The sequence below is a fragment of the Pyxicephalus adspersus genome, chromosome 5 (assembly GCF_032062135.1).
Source record: "Pyxicephalus adspersus chromosome 5, UCB_Pads_2.0, whole genome shotgun sequence".
In the NCBI taxonomy this organism is placed as follows: domain Eukaryota; kingdom Metazoa; phylum Chordata; class Amphibia; order Anura; family Pyxicephalidae; genus Pyxicephalus; species Pyxicephalus adspersus.
The window spans coordinates 139,163,611-139,177,361 of NC_092862.1; positions in this window are offsets into that span (position 1 = coordinate 139,163,611).

The following is a 13,751-nucleotide window of genomic DNA, read 5'->3' on the forward strand; positions in this document are numbered from 1 at the left end:
AGCGCATGCGTGTTCATAACGTGTTACTGTGCATTATGCTAGGGCAGCCAAAAATTCACCAATGTAAATATGGCTTTAGGATGTATTAATGATAAGGTGACCAACTGATATTTCAATGCTATTGATCGCTGATCTGGATTATCGCCATACAATTGACAAATTAATACATTTCTGATCAATATATAACTCGACTAATATATAGCTTCTTAGATCTATATCTGGTGCAGGAGACCTTGGACTGTCTGTAAACTAAGCAAATTATTTGTACAATCCCTATACAATTACAAGAACTATATTATAAATCTAAATGTCACATTAATTCTGATTTAATAAAGTTCCACAAGCCTGGAGAAGAGACACTATTATGGGAGAACCTGGGTGATCTAGCAAACCCGGCATTGGTTTCATCAAAGATGTTTGCTATTAATTGGCAGGACCAGATCCATTCTGGGTTTGTTGGATCACCCAGGTTTTCCCATGATAGTCTCTCTTCTCCAGTCATGGAAAACCTTAATAAATCAGGCCCCCTGTATTTGTATTTAGTCACATGGACCTTTATATGACATCCGTATGACCTGGTATGCAGGGGCCCTTAAACCATGCATTCTGCGACTGATCACTATGAATTGTGCAATTAAAGATCGCTGATGGAGCTCCAACCTAAGGATGGAAGGTAAATTCTTCCGTACACCTGTGAAGGGTGTACTAGATTCAGGAGGACATGCTTGTACTTGTAGTTCCTTTGCAGCTGCCGAATAATAAAATAACCTTCCAATCTTGGGTTGTATTGGGTAATATGTCCCTGAGGCTCCTCTGTAATCCCATTGGGTGGATAAGTAACAATTGGCCAGGCCAATACATAGACGCTCACCTATTGGAGGCTGGGATTTAAGAAACATGGCGGGAGGCAGCCGCACAGGTAAGGAGGACTGGTGGGGATGAATATGAAATGGGGGAAAGCGAGTGCAGCCAGGGATGTAACTATGTTTCCTTGATTTTTGAGGGGCCCATCTTATATTCTTCAATGGCTCCATTGACTTCCAACTATACCACTGGGGCCCCTGCTTTAGGTGTACATAGCGTTCTGATGCTGACAATAATAACTTGCTGGGTCTTCAGATAGAAAAAGATTTGCTGGGGGAATTCTGACTTCTTGATTTGTCTAAAGCCAGCAATACCTGACTGTATATTGCATAGAGCTATGGAAGGGGGGATTACCTGTCACTGGTGGGGTTCTAGGTGACCATTATCTCTTTGCTATACCAAAATAAATATTGGATGTGAATAATCACTCATTGCAGCCACTGTAGAAATTGTAGATGTATGTGAGATTGTTATCTACATGAACATGAATTACATTAGTACTGGAGAGAAGGAATTCATGGTTGTATGAAACAATTCCAAATGTTTTATATATGAAATATATGATTATGCTGAAATGTGTTTAAAGAATGCCTTCATAGAACATACAAATAGGCTATAGCTATATTCTAAAACTTGGTCTACAGTTTGGATTTTTTATTTTATTATTTTTTTTTTATTTTTGCACTGTGCATGATATGTGACATTTAAAAACATTAAAAACATGCAAATTTGAAATTGTTAATCCGATCGTTCAAGTTTATGAACCAATATACATACTGTATAAACAAAGACATTTCCTGTACCTGAATGAATATTTCAATTCCTAAATGCTGGGAAAACAATACAGAGTTATTGGAATTGTTTTAGATGAAGTTATTTGTATTGCCAAGAGAAAGGTTTGTATAGAGATTGGTCACTGGTGTGATGCTGGGTTTTGCTTGGAAGGGGCATTACCACAATAGAAAATGTATTTATTGATAATGATTTTGTTAATAATGGACTTTGTGGTGTCCTTTTTATATACTGTGTAGAAGGAAAAAAACAAAACTGCAGCATTGATATTTAAGAAGAATTGCTTAGTATATAATATACTTTGTGCGGTAGACATAGAGCACACATATATGTGCGTGTGTATAGATATATATGTGTGTGTGTATAAATATATATATAAATATATATATATATATATATATATATATTGTTGTTACATGAAATTAAATTAATCGCTCTCTTTCTTTCTCTATAGGGAGAGATGTGTTTCATGCCAGGAAACAATGATGTACTTTATTGTCACATATGAGTTATATAACAATCCCCCTCCCTTAATTATGCTCTAGGCTTTATTACTTAAGTATTGACCATAAGTATAGAGTCTCCTTGAGCAATGAGCAGTTTGTATCTCTCAGGTTAGTTTCTACTGACACCAATGATCTTTTTGGCTATCTGTAAGGGTGACATTCTTCCCAATGGCCAGCAATGTAAGAGGAATTCTTCCCACTGACCATCACACTAATATACTGTGAGCTGTGGGTATAGGAATTATAGAAGGGGGTCTCCTGAAGACCTGGACGTTATTTTAAGGCTTCCTCCATTGAAAAAAGGTCCAGAAAGGCTTCTATAGAAGTAGTAATCAAGTTATGATGAGAAAGAACACCAAGAATCAAAATCCCTCTACTGCAATCTTAAAACAGTATTTGTATTTGTATATTGTATTGTATTATATGGCATTACTTACACCAAAAGTTCATAGAAAAGGGAGTTCAATCCTCATTTTGGGACAGTGGGTGCAACAATACAAATTTATTTGTGCACCTGGTGCAAACTATGGATGCAGAAGTGCCTTCCAGTATTATTATATGTAATATTATTTATTTTCACATTTCCAATTTATTTATTTTCTGTTCTTGTATTTTTGGAATACACAGTCACTATATTAGTTGATGGTAATAGGTCTCTATTTTGTCTCTCTCTCTCTCATATATTTTATACCAACTTCATAAAAAGCTTCTGCAATTCTTTACAAATAAAGTGAAACATTCTACACCCTGATCTTCTTTATAATGATACAACTTTACTTACTCCCACCCCCAGGAAAAGGGTAAATATCTATGTGTTAAGGCACACTGACAACTATACAAATGTAGCAGAGGATGTGATAAAATGATTGCAAATAATGCAAAAAAATATTTGCACTGTATATCTTAGATTGTAAGCTCTTCGGGGCAGGGTCCTCTCCTCCTGTGTCACTTTCTGTCATTTGCAAACCCCAATTTAATGTACAGTGCCGCATAATATGTTGGTGCTATATAAATCCTGTTTATGAATTATATTAATAATAATAGTGTGTCATATAATGCTATAACATTCCTATTGCTCAGGGATTGATATGAATACTCATTGTCCCAGTATTGAGATTCCTTATATCACAGGGGTTCCACCTTATCCCAAAAGCTTCACTTTGGCTCCAATTGTCCACTTAGATCTCTTGTACCTCCAGTTGGTGCCCTGGGACTTGTAGTTCCTTAACATTTAAAAAAGACAGATCTGACCTCTAGCATTACCATTGGTTATGGGTAGAAATGGCTAGCTGTAGTTCTCCTGATCCCATTGCAATCAAGTTACTTCTGAAGTTTCTCAAACTTTTTTTGATTCCATTTCCTAATCTCCAGCCTCCTTATTTTAGTACATCCGGGAAGAGTCATCTTGTAGAAGGATTCTTCTGCATTTTTCTTGGTTACAATGTAGCCATTGTCTGGCAATCTTTCATTTTTTGGGGGAGCAAATGTCAGGCCATTTGCAGAACAAAATCTTTGTAGTTTCATTGTAACTGTTAAAAGTCAGTGCTATTTTCTCTATAGAGGTAAAACTATTACTTTACCCCCTTGTGTCATCTTGTGAGTTAAAAGAATAAAAAAGTAGCAGATATTTCTGTATCTGATGTGGCTGGATGAGCAGGGCTGGGATGGAATTACTATGCAGCCAGAGCGCCACCTAGCGGATGAACTGGAATTCTGATTGAATTTAGTTTTGCAGCAGGAAATGCCCCTGGCTACAGCAATGATGCAATTTTAAAGGGGTCACTCAAAGCAAGTCTGTACTAGGAGACACTGCTCAGGGCTGACTTATTTATGGAAATGCAAGTTAGCTGACTGTTATGATAATCCATTACTGTTCCATTATTGGCCTGGATGCAGTGAAATCAGAAGCTGAGATTGATTTGCTGAATGCTTTCCCAATAGGAATGATTTACTAAATGTTGGTGTTTGCAAAGTGAATGTTAGCAAATAATACAAGCTGCACTTTGCATACTCAGTTATATGCTTGCAAATTTCTTTGTTTTGCTTTGCATATGATTGAGTTCAAGATAACTACAGCAGCTAAATGGTGAGCTCCACCTTATCACTCTGCTCTCTCCTTCTTACAGCATGCTGATTTCACTCCACTGATTGACTTCTTATGCTGTGTCTGCCCATGATGATATTACAAGTGTTTCTGCTTAACATGGGTTGTACTGTCATGATAGTTAAGGGCCGAAGTAGCCAATGGTGTTAGGTCCGGCACTAATAACGAAGCCCTATAATATTATATTAAAATATTTTTAAAATCATCTATATTTTTGAATGTGTCATATTGATTAAGAGTAGGAACACAGAGGAGTCTATTTATAAAGCAGTGCATCTGACATACAGATTCCACCATTCCTAGTAGAGAATCAATTTCTAAGGTTAAAACACATGGACTGGTGAGTTTCACCAGGAATGTTTTAGTGAATTTCAGATTCACTTTATAAATGGACTCCAATGCCACCAATGCTCAGACAATTCAACAAGTTACAATAAAGCCCCTGCTACCATCTAGTGGTCATGAGTGGTACTGCAGGTGTGTAATGCATTGTTGATTTATGGGTTACCCCAGCTGATAGCTCCTTTTTTTAACATTTTGATGCAGAAATCTTTATTTGTCTAGTCTTCTGTAGAGAAGGATTTAGTTTTTTTCATGGAGTCTGATTTGCTGTTTTATTTATATTTTATGCAGAGTATGGTAAGAAGAGTAGGAACACCCCAATGTGCAGGGGCATTACAAATGAAAATGGCAACTGGAGTGTTTTAGTAGTCAATAGTTAGTGTGTAAATCAACTCATCAGATTTCATGTGTAGCTGAAATAAGGCTTGAGGGTACATTTATCCCTAAATAACTTGGATAGAAAATTCAGCAAATATTCAACAGCAAAGAAAACAGAGTGATACCGCTCTGCAAAATTAAAGTTTAAGGGTACAGGAAACAGGAACAAGAGGTGAGGATATAATTTAAATAGGGCGATGAATAATTTATATAGGGCTGTTGGCTGTGTACATATTGAGGAGGAGGAAGCAGCGCTGGATGGGTAAGTCATATGTAAGGTGCCAGTGTGCAGATTCCCCAACCATGGAGGCGGAAGCAGTCTTGTATCTGTAAATTGTAAGTAAGTTGACGATCTGATTGATTTGCTAAAGGAAGGTACAGGGATGGTTTTAGACAAAATGGAGCTATGGGTAAATCTGAAGCAGGGACCCGAAATGCAAAGTATTCCTTCTCCCTTCACCCTCTGCCATTTGGGTCCCTGCAGAAATTGGGGGCCCATAGTAATTACTCAACTTGCTCTGCTCCGAAAACTAGCCCTGAATTTAGGTTGCTTATTTAACATTCAGTCTTGTTATCAACAATTATCAATTTACTTAGTAAATGTGGTAATACTTTTTTTTGCAAAAAATACCCAATCACATGCAAGGAAATGTATACAAAAATTGTGTTTCCTGCACATGAAGTCAGCAGAGCTTCATCTCATTCCCTAAGTGATTTGTCTCTTGCAGAATGATTATTAATGTGCTACATGGAAAGCCTGAACTCCTTTAATAAATGAACCCCATTGTGTGTGCTGCGCAGGAAGACCTGGCCCTGTCCTCTCTAGATTCGGGTAAGTACCCAATGCTAATGTTACCCCTTCTGATGTTGGCCAAGCTCTACAAGTCTCTGCAAGCTCCTCTCAGACATTAGCGTTCACCAAACTCTATAGAATTATAGTTAGACCCCTTCACAAGCTCACCCTGCTACCTCTTTGGTCTTCATTATGGAGCTACCAAACCCAACATGGCGTCTCTTTGCCTCGAAGAGCCTCCTGCACTATCCATGGCTCCTACAGATTCATGCACACCTGAAAAACCACCTACAAGTTATATACTAAGCTAAGAGGACCTGTCACCCATTTTACATATAACTAACAATGCATCCTGCCTGCTATTATAATATATTTTCCCATTACTTCAACAGAATCTGATGCTATGTCATTGGCTTCTATCAATTATTAGCATGAAGCTGCATACACACGTTAGATTCTCATTGCTAGAATTGTTCTTTCATAAATGTTTTCAGTGACAGATGAACGAATGAGTGCAGATCACACAGCACCATTCTGTTCTTTATGTTTGCAAAAATCAAATTTCTTAGTTTTGCCTTGCATATGATTAGGTTTAATATAAATACAGAAGCTAAATGGTGAGCTTCCCCTTAGCACTCATGGAGAGCGGAGGATGAGCGAGCAATCCCATGTCTTGCTTAGCAGTCGTTCACGATCGTCATGCATGGTTCCCCTGTAAAGTATCTATGAATGATGTTGGGTACACATGTCAGATTCTAATCAGAGACAAGCGTGAGCGTTCATCCTGATGTGTATGCAGCCTTAAAGCGGACCTAAACTCAGAATTTTCACTTTTCATAAAATGGTACACAACCCCTTTTATGTAAAGCAACACATTGTTTTTAAAAGAAAAAGGGGTGCAACACCGCTCACTAATTCTCGATCGCCTAGGTGGTTGAGAATGAGTGGGAGCGCAGAGCCCCCCGAGATACCTACGTCACGCATCCTGAGAGGTGCAGAAGGAGCCCTTTTGTCAAAAAGGAAAAAAGTCATCGATCTCATGCATGTGCAGTGAGATCGGCAAGTTTTTTTTCATCCTATCTCGCGCCTGGGTTGGGTGACGTAGGAAGAAGAACCCAGATGATGAGGCTAAAATTGCGGCGCCTGGCCCGCCGGCCCGAAGACACATGCTGGGACAACGCGGGACCCGATGAAAGAGACCTCCGGACTGATCGACTGCTCTGTGGGATTGAAGGTAAGTGTATTTTTATTTTGTTTTGGCTGTTTTTAAGTTTAGTTCTTCTTTAAGCTTGTTATCTTTACAATGACTGGTGTGACCGATTCCGAAGCTATGTACACATTATGGATTTTCATTACCCAACATGGACAATCATGATTGCTTTGGTGTAAAATCGAGTGTCTGTGAGCTGTCCCCCGACCTCACTCATTGATCTGTTCTGCTGGATAACCATGAGAATGACAAATAATGACCATTCCTCCCCTCTCCATACAAAGAACAAACCTCTTTATACAATGCTAAGTCATGCCAATGATCTCTGGAAATGATCACTAATGATCATTTCCAGTGACAAATATTACAAATGTACTACAAACAGATGACGTTTATGTTGATGCTTTATACATACATAACCTAATCCATATCTACTAGATTGTAAGCTCTTCGGGGCAGGGTCCTCTCCTCCTGTATCACTGTCTGTATTAGTCTGTCATTTGCAATCCCTATTTAATGTACAGCGCTGCGTAATATGTTGGCGCTATATAAATCCTGTTTAATAATAATAATAATAATAATAATAATAATATTAATAATAATATGAAGTCATTCTTTCTTGTGATCCCCTATGAAACTAATTTGGCTTTAGTTCAATTCTACTTTCATTTTTTTCAATGTTTTTAAAATTGTTTTCTATACAAAGAAACATTTAATACAGAGTAACCATCAGAACATGATCACAGAGAATTAAGGAGAACATAGCAGAGAATGTTTGCTTTCAGACTGTCTCTCTCTGATTGGAAGTTTACATGGTAGTTTTGTAGTGAACACAACAGAAAGAGGAAATGGGGAGGAAAGAGAGATGGGGTCACTGTTTTTACTATTCTGAGCCAAATCTCCTTGCTGTGGCCCCCAACAATTATAAAGACCCCTAAGTACTAGAATACCAAGCACATTCCCTGTTACAAAGATACTGGGGATAGAGAGGGGATCAATATTTAATAATAATCAGTGCAGAACCATTTACATTAACAATGTAGTAGTCAAGGTTAAACTTTTGTTCACCCAATATTCACTGGTGGCAAATCAAAGCACCAGGTAAATTCACTTTTGATGAATGTTAAATGAATGTCAGATTTGCTGCTTTAAAAATATATAAGAATGGGCCAAATTGGAAGTATATAAAGAGGTACTAATCCCGCAGTTACCCTGTGTGCAGGCTGGCGCCATCTTCCCTCTTCTTTACTTCCTGAAGACGATCTCCATCCACCTTGGCTGTGTCGGGATAATATACCTCAGGCGTGTGAGGGTTCATTTCTCAGCATGCGCAAGGGAAGTCAGGAAAGCCGGAATGCCCTGACAGCCAACAAAATTTGGCAGCTGTGCTACAATCAGGGAGTTAGGATCTGGGACATCGCCTATCAATAAAAATCATGAATGTTCAAAGTAGGGTTTTAGTGGCACTTTAATTTCCACAATTTGCCCCAAAATTGATTCAATAGACTTTAAATGGCTCCTGACAGTTACAGAAGTCACTTACAACTGAAAAACACAAATAGAATAAAACATTAAAAAGCAGCAATACAATAGGAAAATGCAAAAAGCAATATTTCAAGCAAAGGCACAGAAAAGTATGAAGGCAAACAAACTCAAAATGAAATGAAGTGATCCAAATTTAAATGCATAAAAAATAATCAATCTTCAACACCAGAAACAAACCAAACAAAATTAAAGTAAAAAAAAAAAAGTAAATTAAAAAAATTGGGCAAAATCATTTTTGGCAACATGTTTTGCTCACCTGAATTTACTCATTGCTGATCATGGGGATTCCATACGGGCTTTGACATCTGTGGTCAATCCCAAAATGCCATCCATCCAGTCCAATTCGTAGATGCTATCCGTGTAGCCATGTTCATAGACATTCACCTATTCCTCGTTCACCCTTTTGTCTGGCAACATTGTAATGAGTTTTCAGGTGATAAGATCTTAAGCAGATAATTAATCTGGGATTATTCCGTTAACACTTTAATACTGACAAGGTTTAGCTCCTGTCAGATTAAACCATCCAGAATATTGTACGGCTTGCTTCTGTATCATTCGCTGAATAAACATTACAACTCGATGAATGATAATGGGCTGGAGATTGTGTAAGAGTAATAGCAAGAAAAAAAGACAAGATACTTTCAAAGATAGCACTACACAAAAAAAAAAAACATTCAGCCAATATAAGAGAAGTGATAATGGATTGGATACATTTTATGTGTGTCAGTTTAATTTCAGATATTGAGCCCTGCAAACTGCAGCAAAATTTTTTATGCAACAGAACAGCTAAGAATAGACAGGTAGACAAAATGAGATGTCAAGAGGTCCACCTGCTGGTTGAAAGTGAAATTACACTGACCATATAACTTGTAATGAATACATAACAGATCAGCCTTTTAAGGGAACCCTTAAAATAACTTAAAATAACTTTCAAATCCTTAGGGAACTCCTGCTATGTAGACAATATCCACAGATCACAGTATATTATTATGGTGGTCAGTGGGAAGAATTCCTCTTACATTACTGGCCATTAGGAAGAATGTCATCTTTACATATAGCCAAAGATCATTGGCGTCACTTACACTGACCTGAGAGATACAAACTGCTCATTGCTCAAGGAATCCTTACTATCCTCTGGAAGAACCCTGGTTGTGAATTGAAATCTCCCCATAACACAAATTCTAAAAGCATTCCAATCCATTTTTGTTATTATTAATATTAATAAACAACAGTATTTATATAGCGCCAACATATTACACAGCGCTGTACATTAAATAGGGGTTGCAAATACCAGACAGATACAGACATTGACACAGGAGGAGGAGAGGACCCTGCCACCAAGAGCTTACAATCTAAGAGGATTCTTAATACTATAAAAAAAAGGTTTAGCCTTTAGATGTTCCTGTATGATATCTTTTAGTTTTAGGGTTTAAAGTTGGATCATGTGGACGATTCTTTGTGGAGCTCATTTGTTAGCTTTCTTGACCAAAAGGGCAAACACATATTTTTTTGGTTTAAACATACAGATCTTGTATACAATTATGATTATCTTCTAATCTTCTGAGAAGCCAGCACCCTGGGGTGAAACTCCCATCCATTGCTAAAGAATACTTCACACTGGCATTCTATGGTTCCATTGGGTTGAATGTGCATTTTAAAGATAGCATTTGGGCCTCACCCCTACTTTATTATTATTACATAGTATTTATATAGCACCATCATATCATGCAGCGATGTACAAAGTCCATAGTCTTGTCACTAAGGGGCTCACAATCTAATGTCCCTACCATAGTCATATGTCATTATTACAGTCTAAGGTCAACTTTGGGGGGAAGGAATATAACCAAACTGCATTTTTTTGGAATGTGGGAGGAAACTCATGCAGACACAGGGAGAACCTGCAAACTCCATGCAGATAATGTCCTGGCCAAGATTCAAACCTGGGACCCAGCGCTGCAAAGCCAGAGTGCTAACCACTGAGCCACCATGTTCTGTGCTCTCCTTTGGGAACCTATAGCAAATGCCTGTCTAAGGTTTTCAACACAACATTTAGATGTTTAAGTCTTGTAAAAACATTGGATTGTTGCTGGAAATTATCTTTTTGTTATGTTTCCACTGACATGTAAAAATTAGTTCCGTACACATAGTGCTATCGGGGGACTTTTGAACACATGCCAAATTTTCGCCAGACAAGCACAACCATTCATCCTTAGATCAGTTTTAGATCTTATTTTTTTTTATTGCTCATCAATTGCTTCCAGGAGGAGATTTACATTTTCATTATTATCCCTTTAACTTCTTGCAATTAAAAAATGTGTAAAAATAACACACATTGAAAAATAAATGCACAAGAAACCCTGCATGTGTTTCTTTTAAACCTTTTAAAACTACAGTGTGAAAAAAGTCAAAATTCAACAATTGCTAAAACTTTTGCTTTGAACTTTTAGAAACAGGGATGAGTGGAATTTACAAATATTTTGCCAAAACCTCATATTTAATTTATTTGGTGGATTAGATGGGCAAAGTAATTTTTCATCAGGCTAAATAACATATCTCCTGCATTGTGATAATAGCACAGATATTCCTGATTGATCTCATTGATCAGATCCATAAGCCTTTTAAATGACAAAAAAACGTCTGATGAAACCAAGAGAAACTAAAAGTAGAATGTGGAAAAACACCACGCAGCAGATTTAAAAGACAGCATGGAAATATAAACTCCACCACAAAAGTGATTCCATGGAAATAGGCTGCTCATCCTTGTTAGATCTCCTCTTAGGTTACTGTCTGTGTCCTGGCTGGGGAGATTTTTCCTCACTTTTTATTTAGTGAATGTTTCAGGACAAAATAGGAAATCCTTCCCAAACTTTTTTCCAAAGCCAGAACAAAGGTTTTGGCTAGACTCTAGAGAATTGTTGTTTTCTCCACATTGGTGAGACTTCCTCTCGCTTCTTAACCAATGTCATTAAGTAAGGAGAATCCCAGACCACACACACACATCATCATTAGGGCTAGGATAGCTTTAGGCAGAGCAAATATTAAGTGCTAGCCAGGAATAGACATTAGATGACATTAGAAAGTGATATGCAGCATATCACGCTCTGTTTATTTTTTTCTGGCGATCTAGCTCGCAGCAGGAAAGAGGATCAAATAATTTGTTGTCTGTCCTCTGTTCAGCAGCTCACGGCATCCCCTGCTTCCCTTTAGCCGTGCAGCCTGTAGTGTACATTTCCAGCATCCCCAGCACTTACTCTGAGGCTGTGCATAGCTGAAGCGGCTACTAGGGGCAGATTAGTCCCTGGCTTCATCCTGACCTGCCATTGGCTGCTGGGACTTTATAGCCTTTCTGGTTTTAGTCCCCATTTGTCCGTTGTAGCATTAAAGCGGAGCTAAACTCTGAATTTTCTCTTTACATAAAAAGGTAGACAAACATTTTATGTAAAGTAAAAATTCTGTTATTTGTTTTTTTTTTAAGTGCAATACCCTTTTCTTTTTCTACCGCCCCCATATTCCTGTGCAAAGCCTTTCGGGATACCTATGTCACGCATCCTGGGAGGCTCTTGGGTGCTCCTTCTGCACATGCCCAAGCATCCCAGGCATGTGCAGAATGAGCCCTTTTGTCAAAAGGAAAAAAAATTGCTGATCTCACACATGAGCAGTGAAATTGAAAGAACCCAGAAGAAAATGGGTGCACTGAAGCGCTGGCCCGAAGATAGATGCCAGGACGACGCGGGACTGATAGAAGAAACCTCCAGGTAGATCGGACTGCCCTGCGGGATCAAAGGTAACTGTATTTTTGTTTTTATGGGGTACTTTTGAGTTTAGTTCCTCGTTAAGCTTGGCTGACATGCTGCTGATGTGTTATTTCCTATGATTGTATGCTGCATGGACCGACCTTTTGCCTGTGATCCCGACTCTGCTTTGTCTTTATCCTTGGATACCTCATCTAATGGAATGATTAAGGGTGTATGACCTCTGGCTCTGCGTTCTGAACTTACCTCTGCCGGACTCTTCTGTACTCCATAATCTGTGGCCTCCTGGTCCTCTGTCGCTCTCTAGATGACATTCTTTGTGCACAGAAGTCATGGGGGTAAATGTTTGTTGGGACGGTACAACTAGCCTCCCATGGCGGGGCCTTGCTATAGGTGAAGAGTGCGGCATTAGATTGGGGGCATCTGATGAGCACTGGCGCTGGGCCAGGCCCCCACATTATCAATGGGCAAACTAATAGAAAATAAATAGGAATAGAAAAGTGCAGTAAAGATAAACGTATTATGCCCATCCTTCATAATTGGGGGCTTTCAAAAAAAAATCAGATACTTAAAAATTGATAGAAATTTCCCAACCTGACCAATTGAGGTTCTTTTGATTCTGTACTCAATATCATGCAATCATACAAAAGGAAAGGTCGACCCATATGGCCGGTGTAGGGATTACGGGGTAGGGTGTCAAGGGCTGAGTTACAGTTGGTCAGTAGTTTGAGTTGTTTTCTGCATTACATTTAAAGAAGATCTAGAGCAAAAGTTATCTTTATGTCTGCCGAGTTCCCTTTGGAATTGCAATATGGGATTTTTGTGCTGTCACAACAGCTTACTTATGATTTATGTGTTGGTATGTTCCTGATCTCCCCTATCTTTACAGTTAGTTAGTATAGTCAACCTGTTGTCCCTAGCAACAAGTTTTCTTTTGTTGTGTTAGTGTTTCCAGCAGTGACTAGAGTGTTCCAGTTTAGCAGTCTCTAGGCTGTAGAATTACCAGTTTTTTACCTCCAGAACTCTGTTGTATCCTGCATACATATTCTTAACTTGGATTAAAGATACTAATGGAACTTACAGCGGTGTTTCTTGGCGAGTAAAACTACCTGTCATCGTGTTTTCAGCAAGAAGGTATCCATCCGTACAGACCGGGTCTCAGGACGGGTAACTTGCATAAATCGACATTGGTGACAGAATAATTTTACTTGTAGGTTAAATTTAAATTAAGGGTCAAGTTGAGTAGAAGTATAAGGTTAGCAGTCAATCTTTAGTTCAATGATTGGGAGCTATGCTTAAAATGGAGTGGAGGCACTTTACTTTGTTTTTAGAGCTGGTCAAATTTGCCAAAGACTTTACAAAAAATCCATTGGAACAAGCAACGACGTAACAATAATTAGACAATTTCACAGGAGAATTTCTCTTTCTTAAAGCAGAATTCTTGTAGAGTCAAGAGTCCATAGGG